This window comes from Cajanus cajan, chromosome 1, assembly GCF_000230855.2.
Source record: "Cajanus cajan strain Asha chromosome 1, NIPB_CcT2T_4, whole genome shotgun sequence".
Taxonomy (NCBI): Eukaryota; Viridiplantae; Streptophyta; class Magnoliopsida; order Fabales; family Fabaceae; genus Cajanus; species Cajanus cajan.
Window position 1 is genome coordinate 49218287 of NC_138517.1, and position 24923 is coordinate 49243209.

A 24923-nucleotide genomic window follows, 5' to 3' on the forward strand; every position below is an offset into this window, starting at 1 on the left:
GCAGGATAATGGATTATTCCAGAGAGTGATTCCTAGGATAATCGATTATTTCAAAAATAATCGATTATTACAGCAAGGCATCCTTTTCACCTGTTGCTGGAATAATTGATTATATTTAATGATAATCGATTATTTTGAGTCAATTTTCAAAAACTATGGTTTATGTCTCAAAATAACTTTCCAGGTTTCTAACTCATCATCATACTCATTCTCAGTCAGATTAGATAAAGATTAACCCATGCACAAAGCACACACATGCAAAATAAGCTCAACAAAACAATACAACTTATGAGCTACTCCTATTACACATCATAATAGCCATATTTTCTCTTTGACTTTGTTTTTGACTTGTTGATGTCCTTGGTCAGCTTTAATTCTCAGAATCAACACTTTGTTATTATCAAAACCTTCATTCTTCAAGTTTGAGTTGATTCACCACTCCATGAATCTCAACAACCTCCAGGTTTTGAAAATTTCAATTTAAAGAACATATTTTCAAACTTAAAAAGGCTCTTTATAGTCTAAAACAAGCTCCTAGAGCTTGGTATGAAAGACTAAATAATTTTTTACTTAGTAATGGTTTTATGAGGGGCAAAGTTGATACAATCCTATTCATAAAAGAGTTTGGAACAAATTTCATTGTAGTTGAAATATATGTTGATGATATAATTTTTGGTACTACTAATGAATTTTTGTGTGAGGAAGTTTCAAAGTTAATGCCAACAAAATTTGAAATGAGCAGTATAGGTGAGCTGAAGTTCTTCTTGGGACTTTATATAAACCAAATAGATAAAGGCATCCTCATTCATCAACAAAAATACACCAAAGAACTTGTTCAAAATTTTGGGATGAATGATTGCAAGCCAATGCCAACACTTAAGCATCCGTCTGTAGGTCTGCCAAAAGATGAATTAGGTAAACCAGTAGATTAGACGACCTATAGAGGTATGATTGGTTCCTTACTCTACCTAACCATAAGCAAACCTAACATCATGTTTAGCTTCTGTCTTTGTACTAGATTTCAATATGATCTTAGAGAGTCACATTAAAGGGTTTAAAGGTTGTTAATCAAATATTCAAACATCTTGCAGGTTCCATTAACCCTTGTTTGTTTTATGAAAGGTATAATAATTTTAGGTTAAAAAGGATTATGTGAAGTTGATTATGCTAGAGATAAGATTGAAAGGAAGAGTATAGATAGAGGTTGTCAATTCTTGGAAAGTTGCCTCATCTCATAGGAAAGTAAGAAACAAAACTTCATAGCTCTTTCATTTGTAGAGATAGAGTATATCTTAGTAGTTGGATGTTGCTTACAACTTTATGGATCAATTATCAATTAGAAGACTATTATAGCCTTAAAAACAATATACCCATATTCTATGATAACAGTAATGCTATTAATTTGTCTAAAAATCCATACAACTTTCTAAAGTTAAGCATATTGAAAGAAGATATCACTTCATTAGTGATTATGTACAAAAAAGGGTTTTTGACATAAAATTTATTGACATTGATCATCAATGGGTTGATATCATCTACATCTAAAAATTATTTCAAACTAAACATTACATGCATTGTCTTACTTCATATTATCTTACTATGCATTATGTTTCATCTAACTCATATCATCTTATGCTTACGTGTAATTTCATTAATCTAACCTGATATTTACACTAACATATTATCTGAGTTTTCTTTTTTGAAAAAGTCTCAAGTGCTTTCAAAGCTCATAATTTTGAAACATTATTAGATGTATTGGTTTTTGAGAAAGGTAATGCATGGAGAAGTTGGAAAGATAGAGGCACGTCAATCAACAACAACTTTTCTCTCACAAGTCTTGTCACTATACCAAACTTGTGATTTAGATTATTCTCTCTTGTACCTAAATTGTTTAGTCTTGTTGTAGTACCAAACCCGTGATTATCTAAATGTATGCGGTGTAATTGTAGCAAAATTTTAGCCTCATAATACCCTCCACTAGTAGCTTCATTGTGTTTTGTGACTCTCATTTATAGATTTCACTACTACAAGACACGCTATCTACATCGGTTCTTTAACATCATCTACATCGGTTCTAAAATCGATGTATAAGAGAGTGACATAGTAAATGTATACAATTTTACATCAGTTTTAAAACCGATGTAGAATAGTCATAAATCTACATCGGTTCTTCTTATAACTGATGTAAATTTGTATGCAAATCTACATCAGTTCTTATTATAACCGATGTAAATCTATATGCAATTCTACATCAGTTTATTGCATAACCGATGTAAATCTATATGCAATTCACTTTTTTGTATTCTACTTTTTGTTCTGCATCAACACATTACAGTCATGCACCAATATAACCCATGCTTAATAAAACCATAACATGCAGGCTGTGACACAATGAAGCCCATAAAATCGAAAAATATTGCAAGAAGGACGTTCGAATAAAACTATGAATTCTAATTGCATTTAATTGTTCGTAAGTGTGTATTAAATTAAATTAGCATTTTAAAATATTTAAATATTTTTTTAAAAGTTGTAAAAAGGTTCACTATTTAGTTTTAGACATATAATATTCTAGTTTATAAAAATGTGAAGTCAATACCACTTTCCTCGAAGGGATGGCCAATTCTATAAACACTCATCTACAAAGTGTGTAAACAGAAAGCACTTAAAGTCACAGACTCACAATAGATTTGTTGCATTCGCAAACTAGGCAGACTTAGATAAATAAGCACCTGTCAAAATAGATAGCACCCAAATCTGAGTAGGGATATCATAAAGTTTCTTCGCTAATGATGGAAGCACTTGGAGAAGATTGTTGTTCTTCCAAGCTTTCCATGCAAGGACCGAAGAACTCTTGAGGATTCCTTTAGAAGAGACTTGAAACTCCTTGAAGAAAACTTCAATGGAGGAGAAGCTCTTGAAGAAGGTTCAGTTACTCCTTAGCTTGTGAAGGAAGCTTGAGGAACCAAGGCAAAGGTTGAAGCACCTTTGGTAGAAACCTAGAGAAAATGCTCTACGGTTTTTGGAATGACTCTTGAGAGAGAAATCTGAAGTTTTATTTCTCAAATGTTCAAAAGTGATTACAAGTGAAGAAAATACAAATATATTGGGAGAGGTAGCTTCTAGTGTAAGCTAACCTTAACCATGGTTCACTAGGAACCATGGTAAGGTGTAGCTAACCATCCATGGTTTCTAAATCTTGTAGGAGAAGCTAACCTTGACCATGGTTCACTTAAGAACCATGGTAAGGTCAGCCTAACCTACCAAGGTTTAGAAACTTGGAAGGCAAGCTTCAAAGCTTGAAGGAGAAGCTAGCAAATTTCGGCCAAGAACAAAGGTGAAGGCTAGGCGGCTGATGGAGGACCATCCATGGTACTTCATGTGAAACCCATCACATGGTCCAATGCTATGACTAATTTTAAGTAGTGTAGGATTTATTTGGTTTATTCCAATTTTACCCTTGTATTTTGGGGTATTTTAGTCATAGGATTTATTTCTTTGTATTTCCCATTTTGCCCTTGTATTTTGGGGTGTTTAGATGCTTAGGTTAATTTCAAAATGGGCTAGGCGTGTCCATTAGGAGGGTGACGCACACTTAGTGGAATTGTTTGGACATTTTTGGTGTTAGGTAGGCTTAGGCCCAATTGAAGGGCCAAGGTGCATAGACTTATCATGCACCTTGTTGTAGCCAACCTAAACCCTTAGATGCCAAACTTGGCCACCAAGTAGCATCTAGGGTTAATTTGCATCTCATTTAGTATGCATTTGGCTTGATGAAATTCGGCCAATGCAACACCAAATGAAACCCTAGATGCTAGCACTCCTATTTATACCCTAGCCTATCACCTTGTACATACTTTGGATCATATTGAATTTGAGTGTGCATTTTTGCCTCAACTTCTCTTCCATAGTCTCTAGGAACTCCACGGCCCTTCCTTTCTCCTCCTCCCTAAACCACCATGAGTGAGTTGAGCTTGGCTTTCCTTGGTTGGCCTTCACCCTCCTTAGTGAAGTGAGCTAGCCAAAAGGAGCAACACCCCCACCAAACACCTTCCTCCCCTTGAGCGTGACCACCACCACCCTAAACACCCACTCTTCCCTAGTTTCTAGGTTGCCTTTGGCTAACCTCCTCCCATCTCCACCCTAAGAGAGCAAAACCCTACATAGGTTTCATCCTACACTTGGATGAAACAACCTTGAGCAAACCATCCTCTTTTGTGCTTCCGCCAACATCACCACCATTCTTCCACCATTTTGGAGTCTCCTTGTTGAACCAAGATCAAGGGCGTGCATGGAACTAAGCCACCTTCCATCAAGTGGTATCTAGAGCCATGGTTCTTCAAGGGTAAACGTTTCCTTTCCTTGTCTTTCTTTGAGTCTTCTTAGTTCTCTCTTTTGATTCGGTCATTTCTTCTCCTTCTCCTAGTGACCGAATATTTTCTTTGTGTTTTGGTTCATATTTTGCTTCCTTGAACCTTCCTTGATGCTTTAGGTTTCCTTGTTTTTAGGGTTGTCATATTCCATGATAGGTTGAGTATCACATGTTCATGCATTTTGTTTTTGGAATCTACCTATAGTTTTGTCATTTTTACCTCCTATATTTTGTCTTCCATTATATCCTTGTATGTGCCCAAACACCTTGCATGAAAACATGAAAAATACCATGATGCATACATCTTAAGTGGGCGTGCCATATAGAATACTATCTAGGTCATTCATGCATGCTATTAGCTTCTAGCATGTTCTATATGTTGCCATGATTTTCCATGTGTGAACTTCTTGCACATGCTAAAAACCGCCCACCTTACCCTTGCATTTTCACTTGTTTAAGTTGATTTCTTGTTTGCCAAGAACCCTAAAAGAATCTAAGAGGTGTGCTGGACATTTTGTGCTAAACAACTTGACCTAATAGTACAAAACCATTTCCACTCAAAATTATTCCCTATAAACCTCTAAGAAAACGCCACTTGTCTTTGTCTCCTTCTCCTAAGAATTTGACCTAATTTTTGTGCCACCACAAGTGCAAAACCTAAGCAACAAATTGGGCTGAAAATTTAAAAAAAAAAAATTGGACCCAAGGACAATTAAAAAGCCAATTGCCGTGACCAAAAAGAACAAGAACAAAAATCTTGGACAAAAAAAAAATTTTATTGGACAAAAAGGACTTGTTGCTAGACTTGTGGACTTGGACCATTCCCTTTGCATTTGGAGTTGGACATTTGACAATTTGGACATATTTTTGGGACTTATACCTTGGCTGGACCGAAAACATTAAAAGACTTAAGCAAGTGAAACTTAAACACAAACCCATTCTAGTGCCATTCTAGGTTTATTCTTTTGAGTGCTATCCTTTATTGATTGAGTCTTAATTTTTTTTTGCTTGTCTTTCTTTTGGCCTCTTTTGTTTGTCTCCATCAATTCTCTTTGAGTTTAGCTTTCCTAATTGTGCCTTTTCAGTTTTATCTTTTTGGAACTCTTGCTCTTGGTTGGTTTTCATTGATTGTAGGTGAAGCATCTATCTAGCAAAGTAGCAATCCTTTGGTGGATTGAGTGGAGGAGTGAACCAAAACCCAACCTAGCCTTTGGAAGGGTTTTCACTAAACCAAAAGGAGAGTAAACACTTGGGAGAGGTGCTAACACGTGTGCTCATTGTGAAGGAACCACAAGAGGAGGAGTTTGAAGACTTGTTTTTTCTTGTTTACATTGTTTTACTTACTTTCGGCCCTTTGTTTTAGGCCATTCATTTCTTCCCTTTGGTTTGTAATTTTGGCCATTTTAAACCTCTTCAACTTGGGTTTTAGAGCGTGTAGAGAAGGTGATTTGAAAACCTTCACTAGGACCTCGACTAGTGTATGTTCTAAATTGCTTTCCATTGCATGCTTTATAGCTTTACTAGTATAATTGTCTAGGATTTTTACTTTTGCTTCCAAAACGTTTAGAAGGCTTAATTCTTTTGCCTACTAGGGGTGCGTGCACACACACACTTGGTAGTGTCAAAATTGTTTTTGTAAGAAAGGTAAAAAGGGCTTAGTGATTTTTACTTGAAAAGGGCTTGGTTATTAAGTGATTCTTTGTAGTCCACCTCCCCTTGAAGGTTCAATTTGTATACTTAGGCCTTTTCTACTTATCTTGCACCTTTAAAAACTTTTTGTGAAAACCTTTTTATCACTCAATCTTTGTGAAAACCTTTTTAACTCTTTGTGAAAATTTTGTGAAAACCTTTTTGATCAAAGATGAGTGAGCATTCTAGTGTACATGGTCATAATTCACATAGTTCTAGGTCTAGTGTTAGGGATGAGCTTAGGCAATTGAAAGATTACCTAAGAAGAAAGGAGGAAGAAAATATAAAAAGAGAGGAAGAAATTAGAAGAAAAGAAAAAGAGCAAGAAAGAAATAATGAAGAAATAAGAAGGTTGCTAACTAGGTTAGTTGTGGGAGGAGAGGCTAGTGGTTCTAAACCAAGAGTCACTTCTCCTAAGTCTTCAAAAGGCAAAGGGGCTTTGGTCCCTTCAACTATTCACGAAGAGGAGGGGCACCATACCTCCCCTCCAAGTGATGTCTTTTATAGTAGTCATCACAATGATGGTTACTATCAAAGACCACCTAGGCACCATAGGCATAGGGAGTCTTCCACCAAAGAAACCAACATCACTCTTCCTCTATTTCATGGCAAAGATAATGTTGAAAATTATCTTGATTGGGAAATGAAAGTAGAACAATTATTCTCTTGCCATGGAGTGAAAGAAGAGAGAAAAGTTTTTTTGGCTACCCTTAGCTTCCAAGGGCATGCCATGTATTGGTGGACTTCCCTAGAAAAGGAAAGAAGAATAAACCATGAGCCTCCAATTCAATATTGGAATGAGCTTCGTAGTGCCTTGAGAAGGAGGCATATTCCTCCATACTATGACCGTGAGCTTATGGATAAGCTCCAAAGATTGAAACAAGGGTCATCAAGTGTGGAAGAATATAGGCAATCTATGGAGCTACTCATGATGAGAGCTGGGATAAGGGAAGAAGAAAGGACCACAATTTCTAGATTTCAAAGTGGTTTAAACCTTGAAATAAGGGACAAAGTTGAACTTTTGCCTTATAGGGATTTGAATGAATTAGTTCAACTTTGTTCAAGAGTGGAGCATCAACTAAAAAGAAAATCTTTTCAAAAAAACTCCACTCCATCTTATTCCAAGAATTTTAAGAAGGAGGGTCCTTCTTCAAAACCTTTTCCCAAAGAAAAAGAAAAAGAAACTTCTCAAAGGGCACCTTCCAAAGACACTAAGACAAGTGATATCAAGTGCTTCAAGTGTCTTGGCCGTGGGCACATTGCTTCACAATGTCCCACCAAGAAAACCATGATTTTAAGAGGTCAAGATCACTATAGTAGCCTTGATGAAGCTACTTCCTCATCTTCAAGTGATGAAGAAGAAGTCTTAGCATCCGAGGAAGAAACTTACCCATGTGAAGGAGACTTATTAATGGTAAGAAGGCTCCTTGGTAACCAATTTAGTGACTTAGACCAATCCCAAAGAGAAAACTTGTTTCACACAAGGTGTAAAGTTTTTGACAACACTTGTTCTCTCATTGTGGATAGTGGATCTAGTTGTAACTGTTGTAGTACTAGATTAGTTAACAAGTTAGCCTTAACTATTCTCCCTCATCCTAAACCTTACAAATTGCAATGGATCAATGAGGAAGGAGGGATTGTAGTTAACCAACAAGTAAATATACCTATCTCCATTGGCAAGTATAAGGATGAAATTCTATGTGATATAGTGCCATTGGATGCTAGTCATATTTTACTTGGGAGGCCTTGGCAATTTGACAAGCACATAATCCATAATGGCCTCACCAATAAAATAAGTTTCCAACACTTAGGTAAGAAGTTTGTGTGGTGTCCTCTATCATCCTCTCAAGTGAATGAGGACCAACTCAAACTAAAGGCTAAGAAAGATGATGAAGAGAAAAGCAAAAACAAAAACAAAAAGAAAAGAAAAGATAAAAAGAATTTTTCCTTTGAAGAAAAAGGGCTAGGTTCAAGTGAACCTTAACCCTTGTGCCATCCTATTTTCTTTGGTGCCAAAGAAAGATGGCAATGGAGGATGAGCACCTTTTTAAAAGCCATCATTGAATAAAAGGCACCCAATCCTAAGTTAGATGATTTGGTGAATGAATTGCATGGGTCAATAAATTTTAAATGGTGATGCCTCTTTGGCTCTTCCCTTTTGCCCTAAGCACCTTCATTCAACAAATTATGTACTTAAGGATTGCATAGTTAAGTTTTAATATTTTACTCCCCTAATTGTGGTTTCACTTCTTTTGAAGGATCAATGGAATGGAAGAACTTGAAGATTTGTGGTCAAATCCTTCTCAAGAAGGAGGGTATGATGGAGGACCATCCATGGTACTTCATGTGAAACCCATCACATGGTCCAATGCTATGACTAATTTTAAGTAGTGTAGGATTTATTTGGTTTATTCCAATTTTACCCTTGTATTTTGGGGTATTTTAGTCATAGGATTTATTTCTTTGTATTTCCCATTTTGCCCTTGTATTTTGGGGTGTTTAGATGCTTAGGTTAATTTCAAAATGGGCTAGGCGTGTCCATTAGGAGGGTGACGCACACTTAGTGGAATTGTTTGGACATTTTTGGTGTTAGGTAGGCTTAGGCCCAATTGAAGGGCCAAGGTGCATAGACTTATCATGCACCTTGTTGTAGCCAACCTAAACCCTTAGATGCCAAACTTGGCCACCAAGTAGCATCTAGGGTTAATTTGCATCTCATTTAGTATGCATTTGGCTTGATGAAATTCGGCCAATGCAACACCAAATGAAACCCTAGATGCTAGCACTCCTATTTATACCCTAGCCTATCACCTTGTACATACTTTGGATCATATTGAATTTGAGTGTGCATTTTTGCCTCAACTTCTCTTCCATAGTCTCTAGGAACTCCACGGCCCTTCCTTTCTCCTCCTCCCTAAACCACCATGAGTGAGTTGAGCTTGGCCTTCCTTGGTTGGCCTTCACCCTCCTTAGTGAAGTGAGCTAGCCAAAAGGAGCAACACCCCCACCAAACACCTTCCTCCCCTTGAGCGTGACCACCACCACCCTAAACACCCACTCTTCCCTAGTTTCTAGGTTGCCTTTGGCTAACCTCCTCCCATCTCCACCCTAAGAGAGCAAAACCCTACATAGGTTTCATCCTACACTTGGATGAAACAACCTTGAGCAAACCATCCTCTTTTGTGCTTCCGCCAACATCACCACCATTCTTCCACCATTTTGGAGTCTCCTTGTTGAACCAAGATCAAGGGCGTGCATGGAACTAAGCCACCTTCCATCAGCGGCCAAGGCTCCAAAATGCTCCATGATTTATTTCAAAAATATTTGATTTGGTTTAGTTAGGTTCATTATATGATGATGAGACCTAACTAAATCAAATCTATGAAAAATTAGGAGCAAAATGAGTCTAATATGCAAAATTTTGCCTAGGCCCAGTTCTGGCCCAATTACTAGTCACACCCTTAAGCATTGCTAAATGCCACCCCTTTTTCCCTACTGAAAAAATATAAAATGAATGTATCAACTAGGGAGGTTAAATGGAGTTAAACTCTCCAAGTATACTACCCTAAAATCAATATACAAACACTAGTGTAGACCCCTAAAATTGTCCGGGTCGGAAATAAAGCTTGAAGACTCTCGAAGACTGAAGGATAATCAGCCAGAAGGACTCTTCGAAGGCCCTAGGAGGGTTCTCTGTAGGTCTAGAGGTCTTAGAATAGCTAAAAATAAGGAAGTGGAGGGAAAAAGCCCAATACGGCCGTACTGAACTTAATACGGCCGTATTGAAGCTTCAATACGGCCGTACTGAAGTCAGTACAACCGTATTGACACTTCAATACGACCGCTGCGAACTCAATACGGGCGTATTGAAATTTCTGACTTTCAATACGACCGTATTGAACTCCAATACGACCGTATTGAAGTTCAAAAATTTCAATACGACCGTATTGGCCCTGTAGGCCGTACTGCGCCTATTCCCTATAAATATGACGTCAATTGGACGTCATTCCACACTTTTTCACACAGTTTTGACTCCCTCCTTGAGTATTCTGGGGTTTTTGAGCAGTGTTCTGCCCTAGAAATCTCTCTGGGAGTCGATCCGACGAAGTTCTTGAGCCCCGAGCCATTTTGCTTGAGGATCGAACCTAGTCGAGGGGAAATCTTTTTGATTCCCTTAGTAAAAAATTTTTTGTTCTAAGAGAGCGAGGAGCGGGCTTGTAGAGCGAGGGAACGCCAAAACGCTTCCCAGTTCTTTCAATATATAAAAGCACGCTTCAAGAGGTTTCCCTTCAATCCTTCCTTTTACTGCTTTCTGTGTGCATATTTAAACTGTCATCATGTAGATAGTCAATTTATAATTGCTTAGAATAAATAGGGGTAATTTAGTAATTTTATACTGTTCTTTTAAAAATAATCTGTCATAGGGAACCCGAAAGGGGCGCCGTGGGGTGCTAACACCTTCCCCACGCGTAACCGACTCCCTTACCCAACTCTGGTTGTAGCGGCCAAAGTTGATTTTTAAATCAATTGCCTTATCCCTTTTTCCAATGTTTTGAGTAAAACATTGGTGGTGACTCCACGAACCCTCCTTTTGCGAAAACCACTAAACCATGGAGGGTCCCGCTTGGGATTAATATGGATTAGTGAGACTTTTAATAAATAAATTGGATAAGATCGACAAGGTCTCAGTTTGAGAACAAGTCATTCTAATAATCCAATACATTTTCAAAACCAAAATAAAAGAGTCCAACCATCCTTCGCGAATGCCGAAAGCCCGTTTCGGGCCGGTGGCGACAGATGGCGACTCCGCTGGGGAAGCCTCGAGAGTCAGTCCCATTTAGTGACAGATTATTTTTAACAAATAGTTAAAATTACTTTATTACCCCTCACTTGTATGATAACATGTTTATCTATTTGGCTTTAATAACTGTTGTATGTTTAATTTTCCGCAAATGTTTGAAATAAAATTGCACACAAACCTTTGCACACAACAGTTCCCTCTATACCCGGGGGCATGAGTGGTAATCCATAGGGAGTGGATGTTAGTACGGCCGGTTGATGGGTTTATAGGAGCCTATGAGACCGTTGTCGGAAAACATCACTCAAGGTGATAACCATGAACTTGAGTCCGACGGTGCGTTGGAACTTTCCATCGACCTACGACAAGAGGAATTGGGTCCCTATAATGGGGGCACCTTGGGGGCCTTTGACCAAGTGAGAACAGTTAGATCCTCCTTGAATATGCACTTTTCTGCAGGAGACCCCTACCTCGTAATTTGCTCGTGACTGTTCGTGGATGAGTGAATTGTTTGTGTAAATGCTTATGTGCAATTGTTTGTGCATTAATAAATAACCTCGTGATAAGGTCTAAAAATAATCCCCATGCATAAAAAACCATGACATGAGAGGAAAGACCATGTGTGAAAATATAATAAAAGTGAGGAGCATGTACATCATTACCAATAAGACATCATGCATCCTCATGAAAACATACATTTTAGGATCACCAATACCTCTTGACATGAGTGAAAGAGACCCATGACTATAGAGTTTCTCCGTTGGGGAGAAATCATAGATAAAGAAGGGTGGTAAACTTCCGTCTTAAAAAGGCAGCGCCTTAAAGATGGAGGTTTATCAAGCTCATGTTAAAGAGTGTATGCATTCCATAAAATAAACTAACTAAACATTCATTTTAGAAAGTGGCTGGTCATCTCTCTGTCCTTACGCGCGCACGGAAAATCAAGAAAATGGAAGCATTGGAGGAGCAAAACAAGAAGCTCACAACCGAGCTTTCACAGCTTAAAGAGCAGATGGCGCAAATGATGGAACTCATGCGTCATCACAATATCCATGATTCTCATCATAGTGATCATGGGTCCCATCATGAGGGAGAGGAAGAAGAGCATGAAAAAGATCCTCCAAACGCCGTACCCCTTGGGGCAGGAATTATTATAAAAGAGCCCGAGGTCTCAAAGGAACAATTCCATGCCCTCGAGGATCGGCTAAGGGCTATGGAGGGGCATGACTTTGACATTAAGGACGCCGCCGACATGTGTTTAGTGAGGGACATTCAATTCCCTCCTAAATTTAAAGTGCCAGATTTCCCAAAGTACGTGGGATCGACTTGCCCTAAAAGTCATCTCACCATGTACTGTCGCAAGATGGCTGCATATGCCACAAATGAAAAGCTCTTGATCCACTGCTTTCAAGAGAGCTTAGCTGAAACTGCACTTAACTGGTATATGCAACTAGATGGAAATCTAGTTCACACATGGAGGCAGTTGGCCGACGCCTTCCTCAAGCGCTATAAATACAACATCGACCTAACACCCGATAGGTCAGATCTTCAAGCCTTGAGTAAAAAGAACGATGAATCCTTCAAGGCATACGCCCAACGTTGGAGGGAGTTGGCGGCACAGATAGAGCCCCCGCTGTCGGATAAGGAGACGGTGTCCTTATTCATCAACTCGTTGACTGGTCCCTATTACGATAAAATGATAGGGAACACAACGACACTCTTCTCGGACATCATCACCATTGGAGAAAGGGTGGAACAAGGACTTAAAAGTGGAAAGCTGGCTAAGCCTTCCCAACCATATGAAGCTAAGAAGGCCTTTGGGAAGAAGAAAGAAGGAGGAGTCAACGCTGTAACCATTGCTCCGTCTTCTTCCGCTTCGAAGTCAGGAAAATCGCAATACAACTCTGTGAAGAAGTTTGACAAACTTCCGACCACTTATAGCGATCTCCTGCCGAAGCTAGTAGAGGCGCGTCTTATTGCTTACATTCCACCAAAGAAGGTGAATCCACCCTACCCCGATTGGTACAATCCACAAGACAAATGTCTATACCATTCGGGGGCACAGGGGCATTCAACGGAGAACTGCCGAGCTCTCAAGTATAAGGTCCAAGACCTTATCGACGCTGGGTGGGTCACTTTCGATTCGACGGCGCCCGACGTGAGCAAGAATCCTCTACCGCAGCAGGAGTAGAGAGAAGGGCAAGCCATGATAGGGCCCCTCCACATTTTTTCTTTTAGGGACTCATGATCAGTACCCGAGATCATGAGGACCTTTTCATGTAAATAAAGGGTTTTATACAGTTTTACACTCATATATCAATAAAAAGGCATTTTTCACACATTATTCTCTCATTTTGTTCTATTCTCTCTCTCTCATTAATATTAATAAACTCTAAACCTAAACAGAACCAATAAATAATTATGTCTGTGATTGCTCGCTCTGACCGGGATCCGAAAGCCGAAGGTGAATGGGTTGAGCTGGACAGTAATGAGGAGACCATCTCTCCGGATCTGCAAAGACTGCTAGATCAAGAAGCTCATCTACTCCAACCGAATCAAGAAGAATTGGAAACCGTGAATTTGGGGCAGGGTCAAGAATTGAAAGAGGTCAACATTGGGACCCGTATCAGTGATGGAATAAAAACGCAATTAATTCAATTATTGAGGGAATACAAGGACGTATTTGCATGGTCGTACCATGATATGCCCGGGTTGGACTCCAACATCGTCGAACACAAGTTGCCCTTAAAAGAGGGGTTTCGACCCATTAAGCAAAAGCTTCGACAAATCAAGCCCGAATGGTCCTTAAAGATTAAGGAGGAGGTGGAAAAACAATTGGACGCGGGATTCCTGGTTGTATCCCAGTATCCCGAATGGCTGGCTAACATTGTGCCAGTCGTCAAAAAGAATGGGAAGGTTAGAGTGTGTGTTGATTATAGGGATTTGAATCGTGCCAGTCCAAAGGACGATTTTCCCTTGCCCCACATCGATACACTTGTGGATCACACCGCCACAAACACACTCTATTCCTTTATGGATGGATACTCGGGGTATAATCAAATCAAGATGAATATAGAAGACCGCGAGAAAACTTCTTTCATTACACCCTGGGGAACTTTCTGCTACAGGGTGATGCCTTTCGGACTTAAAAATGCGGGGGCCACCTACCAACGAGCGATGGTGACTCTATTCCACGATATGATCCACAAAGAAATTGAAGTATACGTGGATGACATGATCGCAAAGTCAAAAGACGAAATGGACCACATCCAATATTTGAGAAAATTATTCAATCGGCTTCGTAAGTATCAGCTTAAGCTAAACCCGGCTAAGTGTACTTTCGGAGTTCGGTCGGGTAAGCTTCTTGGGTTCATCGTCAGTGAAAAAGGCATAGAGGTTGACCCCGATAAAGTAAAGGCAATAATGGAAATGCCTCCTCCTAAAACTGAGAAAGAAATTAGAGGATTCCTCGGCAGGGTGAACTACGTCGCAAGGTTCATCGCACAGTTGACTGACACGTGCAAACCAATATTCAAGCTGTTGCGCAAGAATCATTCCGAAACTTGGGATGAGAATTGTCAACGAGCTTTTGACAAGGTCAAACAGTGCTTGGCCAATCCACCAATATTGGTGCCACCTGTCGAGGGAAGGCCATTAATCCTCTATCTGACAGTGCTTGATGAGTCCATGGGAGCCGTGCTAGGGCAACAGGACGAAACTGGAAAGAAAGAACAAGCCATCTACTACCTGAGCAAAAAGTTCCTTGATTATGAAACCCGCTACACGCCATTAGAAAAGACTTGCTGTGCGTTGGCATGGGCAACACAAAGGCTCAGGCAGTACATGATAAGGCATACTACTTGGTTGGTTTCCAAAATGGACCCAATTAAGTACGTGTTCGACAAGCCAATAATCACTGGGAAGATCGCCCGATGGCAAGTACAATTATCAGAATTCGACATCATACATGTCACACAAAAAGCCATCAAAGGCAGTACCCTAGCTGATTATCTAGCACATGGGCCGACCAATGATTATCAATCCCTTCAGGATGATTTCCCCGATGAACATATAATGAGTATACAACATGAAGATCCCAAGAACGATGCGTGGACCATGTATTTTGATGGAGCCTCCAACATGCTTGGACAGGGGATTGGGACAGTGTTAATCTCCCCACAAGGAAAGCATATCCCTCTAACAGCAAGACTCAATTTCGACTGTACAAATAATATGGCCGAATACGAGGCTTGCGCGTTAGGAATCCAAGCGGCTATCAACAATGGTATCCTCAAACTCAAAGTATTTGGAGATTCGGCTTTAGTCATCCATCAGCTACGAGGTGACTGGGAAGTCCGAAATCCTAAACTGATACCATATGTTGAGCATATCAAAGATTTGACACAATTCTTCCAAAGTATCATCTTTGAATACATTCCAAGGGAGGAGAATCAGTTTGCTGACGCCCTTGCTACGCTCTCATCGATGTTCGCCTTGGATAAGGAGCATGAAATGCCCATCATCAATATCCGGCGGCACGATAAGCAAGCGTTCTGCCTACTGATAGATGAAGCTGTTGACGATCATCCATGGTTCCATGACATCAAACAATATCTGTCAAAAGGGGAATATCCTGATATGGCCAGCGATAATGATAAAAAGCATATCCGAAGAAGGGCCATGGGATTTCTGTTGATTGGAGAAACCCTCTACAAAAAGAATTATGACTCGGTCTTATTGAGATGTATAGACCAAGTCGAAGCTCAAAATGTAATCAAAGAAATACATGAGGGGGTTTTCGGTACCCATATTCCCGGGCCTGCAATGGCTAAGAAAATCCTCAGAGCAGGATATTATTGGTCGACCATTGAAAGGGATTGTTACCAATACGTCCGGAAATGCCACAAGTGTCAAGCATATGCCGACAACATTCATGTCCCACCAACGCCACTTAATGTTTTGGCTTCACCATGGCCATTCGCAATGAGGGGCATGGATGTTATTGGACCCATCGAGCCAAAGGCATCCAATGGACATAGGTTCATCCTTGTGGCCATTGACTATTTCACCAAATGGGTAGAAGCGGCATCGTATGCTCATGTGACCCGAAAGGTGGTAACATCTTTTATCAGAAAGAATATCATATGCAGATACGGTATTCCCGACAAAATCATCACTGATAATGGATCCAATTTGAACAATAAGATGGTGGAAGAACTGTGCAAAGAGTTCAAAATTCAGCACCACAACTCTTCCCCATACCGACCAAAGATGAATGGGGCAGTTGAGGCAGCCAATAAGAATATCAAGAAGATAGTACAAAAGATGGTTGTCTCATTCAAAGACTGGCATGAGATGCTACCCTTCGCTCTCCATGGTTATAGGACTTCAGCACGTACATCCACAGGAGCTACTCCATTCTCCCTTGTTTATGGAATGGAGGCAGTTCTGCCGGTTGAAGTCGAGATACCGTCTCTGAGAGTAATCATGGAAGCAAAACTTTCCGAGGCAGAATGGGTTCAAAGTCGATACAACCAATTGAACCTTATCGAAGAAAAACGACTGAACGCCATATGCCATGGTCAAGCCTACCAAAGGAAGATCAAAAAGGCTTTTGACAAGAAAGTCCATCCTCGAATCTACCATGAGGGAGAGCTGGTGATGAAGAAATTGCTACCAGCTCAAAAGGACAAAATCGGAAAGTGGGCCCCAAATTACGAAGGACCATACGTGGTGAAGCGAGCCTTCTCCGGAGGAGCATTGATTCTCACAGACATGGACGGAGAAGAACTTCGATACCCAGTCAACGCTGACATGGTAAAGAAGTATTACGCTTGAAGACGTTGCTTGCATCAGCCCGCTAGGATGAAAACCCAAAAAGGGCATCCTAGGCAAAAGTTAGGGCAAAACAAAAAGCCCGCCAGTACAAGGGTACTAGGCAAAACAAAGGCAAAATTATCCCCGCTAGGACACGTCCTAGGCAAAAATTAGGGGAAAAAGAATAAGATGCAAAAAGTAAAGCAAGCAACGATCACGTGAACTGAAAACCGAAAGGCGGTTCAAGTGATAATCTTCTAGAAGCAAGCGTCTTGCAGTATCTACACTCCTGGCTCAGGCATCTCACCCGAAACAACTAGGGAAACGGGAAGAGCAGCAATTACAAATATAATTGTTTAAGCCAAAAATGTATAGCCCACCTTGGCCAGCCATTCTTCAGAAATTCCCTTTGTAAATCTTTCTGTGTAAACATTTGTGAATATCAATAAAATATCCATTTGTTTCTTTTCTTTCTTGACCTTGTGATTATGCCTTTAAATTGATGTTTCTAAAAATTGTACGAAACTCTTAATAATCGGTCAATAAAAGAGGGGTTCCTGTAAAATCCATAATCTCCTGCATAAAGGCTCACAAAAATACTCCCTCGCGTCAATGACAGAAAGTCCTCCAAGAAGAAGAGGATAGGGAGAGCCACTCACTTTTCTAAATAAATGAACAAAAATAAAAATTGTATTGCATTTGTGCATCACACACATTAGTTGCACATTCAAAGACCTTATCATGAGGCAACTGCATAAAATAGAAAAATAGAAAATTGCTTGTGTATGACAGCAGCAAGCAAAATACAAAGATTCAGAAAATCAGCAGCATCATACAGAATAATTGAGCCTGGAGAGGCTTGCCGAAAGAATACTCTCAAAATAACTGAGCCTGGAGAGGCTCGCCGAAATACTCCTCATCCTCCACACCAAAGAATAATTGAGCCTGGAGAGGCTCACAGAAACAATACTCTTCCTTCAGAATAGTTGGGCCTAGAAAGGCTCGATTCCCCAGAGATATCTCAAGCTTACACTCACGGGCCAAATTCCCCAGTGAAAGCTATCAGAATGCGATCAGCGAAATCCCCAAAGGAGGCCTGATCATCCAAGAAAAATGTCTAAGGACTTTAAACTTCCCCAATGGAGGATAGCTTTCCAACTCAAAAGCGATGGGTGAAGCTAAGCCTGAAGAGGCTTTCTAAATAATACTCTGGGATGAATAAAAACTTCAAATCCCCAATCGCCTACTAAAGAGGCATTTCTACAAAAGGAAGACCAATAAACTATTCCCCAAGTGGAATTTGGCTCTCAGCCTAACAAATGAACGTCAAGATGATCTGCCTAACAAAAGAGGCCAATCAACATCAATCCTCAGTGGATGATCGCCTATCCAAGAGGCATCCCCACAAAAGGGGAAGAAAATCAAAAAGATTAATAAAATTCCCCAAGCGGAATTTGGCATCCCGCCAAAACATCGAACATCAAGACTATCTGCCTAACAGAAGAGGCCAGTCAAAAAAATCAACATGTCAACATCCCTAGCGGATAACAGCCTACACAGAGGCAACAAAATCCAAAAATTAAAAAGAGTTACCCGAATAAGGATAACCGGGATACTCCACCTACGTCAAAAGGACGTCAGCCAAACATAAGGCATCGCTCGACTCAGAGAGAAAGAGCATCTGTGTCTACACCCCAAGGAGTCAGAAATTCCCCATGGGTACCAACAATGCAACGCAAGTTGGGGCACAGGAACCTGTGAATGACTGCACATCCCGTAGACGGATCCCTGCATTATCCAGCCCTCAGTGGCACCAAAATCAAAATCAACATCCAGAATCCCCAGCGGATAACAGCCTACACAGAGGCAGCGAAAAATCAGAAAATCAAAAAGAGTTACCCGAACAAGGATAACCGGGATACTCCACCAACGTCGAAAGGACGTCAGCCAATCATAAGGCACCGCTCACATCAGAAAGAGCATCTTTGTGTCTATACCCCAAGGAGTCAGAAATTCCCCAAGGGTACCAACAATGCAATGCAAGTTGGGGCACAGGAACCTGTGAATGACTGCACATCCCCTAGACGGATCCCTGCGTTATCCAGCCCTCAGCGGCACAAAAATCAAAAAACAACCGTCGAAGCAGCATCGTGGACTGTGGAGACAAAATCATCACCAAATCCCTGGAAAGGAGATATTCACGCTACCCCCGTCGTCACAAACACGGAGGTATGTAGCTTCCGGCTCGGGCAATGAGAGAAGCTATCTCTGGAAAAGGGGTACTCACCGCTTACCGTTGTCACAAAGGTACTTAGTTTCCGGCTCAAACAAAGAGTGAAGCTAAGCCTGGAAGGACGGTATTTACAGCTTCCAGCTTGGGCAACAAGCAAAGCAAGGCCTGGAGAGGCAAAACTCACACTGCTTACCGTTGTCACAAGGGTACTTAGCTTCCGGCTCGAACAAAGAGTGAAGTTAAGCCTGGAGAGACGGTACTCACAGCTTCCAGCTTGGGCAACAAGCAAAGCAAGGCCTGGAGAGGCAAAACTCACACTGCTCACCGTCGTCGCAAAGGTGCTTGGTTTCCGGCTCGAACAAAGAGCGAGACTAAGCCTGGAGAGGCGGTACTCAACCATCAGCGTCATCAGAGGCGCGTTGATGTCCAACTTCCGGCTCGAGCGTCGAGTGAAGTTGACCTTGGAGAAGGTAAACTCAGCTACCGAGGATGTCAAAAGCGCCGAGGTATGCACCCACCTGGAGAGGCTACTCAACATTTTTCCACCGGAAGACGCTACAAGTCAGAAGGTCGGCGCAATACCCGGACAATTGGGTCAACTCCTTTACTTGTCAGCCGATACACCAAAAGGCCGTCCGACTAAGTAAAGGGGGGGCAGCTGTAGACCCCTAAAATTGTCCGGGTCGGAAATAAAGCTTGAAGACTCTCGAAGACTGAAGGATAATCAGCCAGAAGGACTCTTCGAAGGCCCTAGGAGGGTTCTCTGTAGGTCTAGAGGTCTTAGAATAGCTAAAAATAAGGAAGTGGAGGGAAAAAGCCCAATACGGCCGTACTGAACTTAATACGGCCGTATTGAAGCTTCAATACGGCCGTACTGAAGTCAGTACAACCGTATTGACACTTCAATACGACCGCTGCGAACTCAATACGGGCGTATTGAAATTTCTGACTTTCAATACGACCGTATTGAACTCCAATACGACCGTATTGAAGTTCAAAAATTTCAATACGGCCGTATTGGCCCTGTAGGCCGTACTGCGCCTATTCCCTATAAATATGACGTCAATTGGACGTCATTCCACACTTTTTCACACAGTTTTGACTCCCTCCTTGAGTATTCTGGGGTTTTTGAGCAGTGTTCTGCCCTAGAAATCTCTCTGGGAGTCGATCCGACGAAGTTCTTGAGCCCCGAGCCATTTTGCTTGAGGATCGAACCTAGTCGAGGGGAAATCTTTTTGATTCCCTTAGTAAAAAATTTTTTGTTCTAAGAGAGCGAGGAGCGGGCTTGTAGAGCGAGGGAACGCCAAAACGCTTCCCAGTTCTTTCAATATATAAAAGCACGCTTCAAGAGGTTTCCCTTCAATCCTTCCTTTTACTGCTTTCTGTGTGCATATTTAAACTGTCATCATGTAGATAGTCAATTTATAATTGCTTAGAATAAATAGGGGTAATTTAGTAATTTTATACTGTTCTTTTAAAAATAATCTGTCATAGGGAACCCGAAAGGGGCGCCGTGGGGTGCTAACACCTTCCCCACGCGTAACCGACTCCCTTACCCAACTCTGGTTGTAGCGGCCAAAGTTGATTTTTAAATCAATTGCCTTATCCCTTTTTCCAATGTTTTGAGTAAAACATTGGTGGCGACTCCACGAACCCTCCTTTTGCGAAAACCACTAAACCATGGAGGGTCCCGCTTGGGATTAATATGGATTAGTGAGACTTTTAATAAATAAATTGGATAAGATCGACAAGGTCTCAGTTTGAGAACAAGTCATTCTAATAATCCAATACATTTTCAAAACCAAAATAAAAGAGTCCAACCATCCTTCGCGAATGCCGAAAGCCCGTTTCGGGCCGGTGGCGACAACTAGAAAAAGCAAGTAAAGTGCCTCACAAATACAAAGGCAAAAATAACCTATACAAGAGACTATGTACAAACTATACAATATTCACAAGTAGAACTAGGCCTTCTCTTTATGATAGAGTAGTCCAAGTGAAGAATACCTTGGGCTTGAAAAGCCCACTAGTCTTCAAGAGGTCCAACTCTTCTTGTATTCTTCTAGCCATAGCTCTAGTAACTGGGCCCTTGGCCCACGGTCTATCAGCTAAGGTCAAAGAAGATCTCAATATCTCCTTAGCTTGTACAATGTCACGTGATGCAAGAGCCAAACTACCAAGGATTGTCAAATATTGTGAAAGAAGTTGAAGGTTCCCCAAATACGTATGTGTCAGCTGCAATTCCCTTGCTAGGCAATTTCTGCAACAAATATGCAACTTAGGAAGAAAGAAATAAAAATTATATATGCGGATGAAGGTAATTGTTAAGTTGCAAGTGAGGTTCTATTCTGGAGATAACTTGATTTTAAGGTCCATATAACAGTCAAATCTATTATATGACAATCATTTAAAGAAACATACACCAAGGCATAGCACTGGTTTTCTTATAAGAATTAAACAGTCCAATTTTTTAAATGATATATTATAATTAAACCATCCATCAACATATATTTTTTGTAAAATTAAAAAATAACTGACAAATACATTAAGTAATCATAGATTGTAAACTCAACATCAAGGCACGTGTTATTGTACTAGTTATTTAAAAACTTACCTTGCTTCTTGTAGATATCCTGTTGCTTCATCAATAAAAGACCATAAGCAAAAAGAACATCTATTTTCTCTCTAACTCCTACAAAAGAATCCATTACTCGATAAACTAGCCCAATCAAATCTAGTGCCTGGGGGGAAAATATCATTCAATTAAAAAATATTCTTCGTGGAGTTAAATTACTTAGGAAAAAAATATGTAGAACTAATTTAATTTGGAATCAGTGATATTTCTCCACCTGTGAAGAAGATTCAGCATCACCAATGCAGATGTAAGAGACAGTGGCATAAACTTGGCACATAGCTTGCATTGATTTGTTGTCTGTAAGCTACACAGAAATATGTAGTCATTACTTGAATACCATGAAGTTATCCCATCAATAAATTTAACAAACTCTAAAGCAAAAAACATAGATATGATCTCCAGCATGCCAAATCAATTTATAGATGTGACAAAAAATTAAAACTACAGAGACTACATCTTGTTCACTACTAAAATATCCTATCTATGTTATAGACATATATCATGTATATATACCTGTCGCAACCCAGATTTTTCCGATCTTGCGACTAATGGTTTAGACATCTTTTTAAAGATCTCATTAATTAAGGAATGCCCGGACACCAGACTAATCCTTAATTAATGGTTTTGAAAATAGGATCATGGAGTCGCCACCAATGTTTTACTCAAAACATTGGAAAAAGAAAAAGTTTTTTAAAGGTCCAATAATGGTCTTGATAACTAGAATTGGGTTCGGGGGTCGGTTACGTGTAGGGAAGGTATTAAGCACCCCTACAACGCCCTTAATCGGTACCCTATAATGAAGTTAATGAGATAAGAAATAATAAATTAAATATTAGATCCCCTTTATGAATTACTATTTACATGCTTGAAATTTAAATTACACGGTAAACCCCTAAAATATCTACATAATTACGTTTATTATAGTAATATGTAAAATAAAAGAAGACAAAGATAAAACAAGAGATTGATGAGTAATACCTCGTAACAAGCTTTATTGGATCTTCAACTATGGAGGTTTTAGGTGCTTTGTGGCAACCTTTCACACTACAATAAGCCTCACAAAACTCAAGAAGTACAATAGGAGAGAGAGAGAAAAAAAAGGGAGAAATTTCGAGCTCTATGGAGCTTTGGACGAAATTTTGGAGGTCCCCTAACTGTTGGCCGAGATTTTCTATTTATAGGCATCAGATGTGGGCCGGAACGGCCCGTTCTGGATTCGGAACGGCCCGTTCCGGATCTAAACGTTATGCTGTATATTTGTACCCTAGAACGGCCCGTTCTAAAATCAGAACGGCCCGTTCTGGTGAACCAGAACGGCCCGTTCTGAGTTCAGAATGGCCCGCTCCGGGGTACAGATTTTAGGCCATTTGTTTAGTTTGGAACGGCCTGTTCTGGTCTAGAACGGCCCGTTCCAGCTAACAATTTTTAGGCCATTGAGAAGCCTCAGAACGGATCGTTCCAATTCGAGAACAGCCCATTCCGGACTTGGGAACGGCCCGTTCTGATCCCGTTCCAGGCCACTAAAAAAAGTTAATTTGGGTTTTTGGGCCCTCTGATGTCTTATCTTGTTTGTATGCCCCCCGGACGAAATTGGGTGTCTACAATACCTTCACTGCTTCAATAAAATGAAAAGCAACTTCGTTATAACAACCAACAGAATAAGCATATTGGCCTTTAAGCATCTCAATGATGCATTCATAAGCCTGTAAGATGTTGGAAACCGCATGAACCAATTTCTCATCTGTACCAAAGCCTAAAAAATGCAGTGATTATCATTAATAATTTCAATTCTAGAACATAATGCGATGCACATTAACTGCAACTTTTTAAATCTACAGGTACATAAAAAAATATCACCAGAAGCAAGATAGCTAATAAGGTAGATTTAATAGGGATGCAAAATTTATAACTGCAACATAGTGGATACAAAGTTTTATAGAATAAAATGCAAGCTATCATGTATTCTCATCCTTAGAATTGAAAAAATATACAATATGAGGATAACCAACCTCTTGTGCTTCAACAAATTCAGCTCATGTGAGTTCTATAGCCACTTTGTTTTCAAGAAACTAAATTAGTAGCATTAAGTACACACCAGCCATCCAGATAGATGAGTGTTGCAAATCGACTTCGTGTGAGTTCTATAGCCACTTTTAGGAAGCCATTCACCATCAATTGGAGGAGGTGCTAACCAAAGCTTATCTCCTATTGTCCTTTTGACAGTCCCAAAATATACTGGTTGAAGTGATTATTCATTCAAGAAGGGACCTAAAGGTTAAAAAGCCATTTCTATCTTCTGCACAACCTAAGAATCCCTAACCAAAGATTAAGATATCAAAAACAAAAATGCTGAAAAGACCAAAGCTAAACAAGACAATAATAGAAATGCCACACGTGCCTAATCCAAATGGTGAAGCATAACATAGAGGATAAAGTGCAAAGACAATAACCATTGAATTTCAAGCCGCAAGTACTGGGACAACAACAAACTTCGAAGCGACAAGTGCATTTTAATTTTACTCTCTAAAGTGCAATTTCTTCCTTATTTTCAGAGCAGCTAAACCAAAACCTAAAATTAAAACTTCAAATGAAGATCTAAACAACAGAAAGTGAAACCAATACATACTCGTATTCGGCAGATACAATGAGCTCGAGGCCCTTGTACAGGACCTGTTTCTGCGGCGCAATAGCTCCGACGAGATGGTAGCACTGGCTGAGCAAGCTATAGGCTCGGCACTTCAATTCGAAGCAAGAGGGAATGGGCTTGAGAAGCAATTGTTGAAAAGGAAAGAAAGAAATAAAGACAATGAAATTTGAATTTGAATTTGAATTTAAAGCGGTGGAAACGGAGAATGAAGGAGAGGGCTAACAGAACGTTCAAGGTGGGACTTGGCGTGGTTGATGTTGTGAGAATGGTGGAGGAGGAGAGTGGCGACGTGGAGGCGAGTCTTGACCTCGATGATTGGGAAGAAGGAGACCTCGCTCTGGCATATGGCTTCGAGGCACTTCACGGCCTTCCCTATTTCTCCTCGCTTCTCGTGGTATTCTGAGAGTCCCCATAGCCCCTCCGCCACGACCTCCATTGCAACGCACAGTCTGTACGTGTTGAACAATATGCTAGCTTGTGTGAGGTAGGGTATTCTTCAATATACTACATCCGTTATTTAAAAAACCGATGTAGATCTACTTATAAATATTTACAAAATTGCTAACGTACATTTAAATTTACATCGATCCAATGAAAAATGATGTAAAATTCTCAATAATTACATCGGTTTTGTACATAACCGATGTAAATTTACTTTACATTCAACTCATATTTACAAATATGCCACCGCATCCAATTTTTACATCGGTTCTACCTAAACCGATGTAAAATTGACGA

General features: G+C 40.3%; 1 pseudogene; it reads right to left on the minus strand.

Annotated features, from left to right (window-relative positions):
• Positions 1–19469: 19469 nt before the first annotated feature.
• LOC109794254 (sister chromatid cohesion protein SCC4-like) lies at positions 19470–24621 on the minus strand (annotated as a pseudogene).
• Positions 24622–24923: the final 302 nt, after the last annotated feature.